The following is a 328-nucleotide window of genomic DNA, read 5'->3' on the forward strand; positions in this document are numbered from 1 at the left end:
TTTGGGCATGTTGTCAGGAGGGGTGAATCCCTGGTTAGGGCATAGTGTGTGGGAATGTCTACAATCACCGAAGGAGAGGAAACCCCTCAACCAGATAGATTGACACAGTAACTGCAAAAATGGATTTAAACACAATAGAGATTGTGAGAATGGCACAGGATCAGTCAGTGTTTTATTCTGTGGTATGTAGGGTCACAACAAGGGAGTCAGCTTCATAGCAGACAACAACAAAAGCCATCATCTCCTCTCACTGACAATGATAGTATGGAAAGGTTGTTACTTGCAGGCACGCGAGAAGGCATGTAAACACACACACACACACACACAC

Source organism: Elephantulus edwardii, unplaced genomic scaffold (genome assembly GCF_000299155.1).
Source record: "Elephantulus edwardii isolate Elephantulus edwardi_28Jun2011 unplaced genomic scaffold, EleEdw1.0 scaffold00323, whole genome shotgun sequence".
In the NCBI taxonomy this organism is placed as follows: Eukaryota; Metazoa; Chordata; class Mammalia; order Macroscelidea; family Macroscelididae; genus Elephantulus; species Elephantulus edwardii.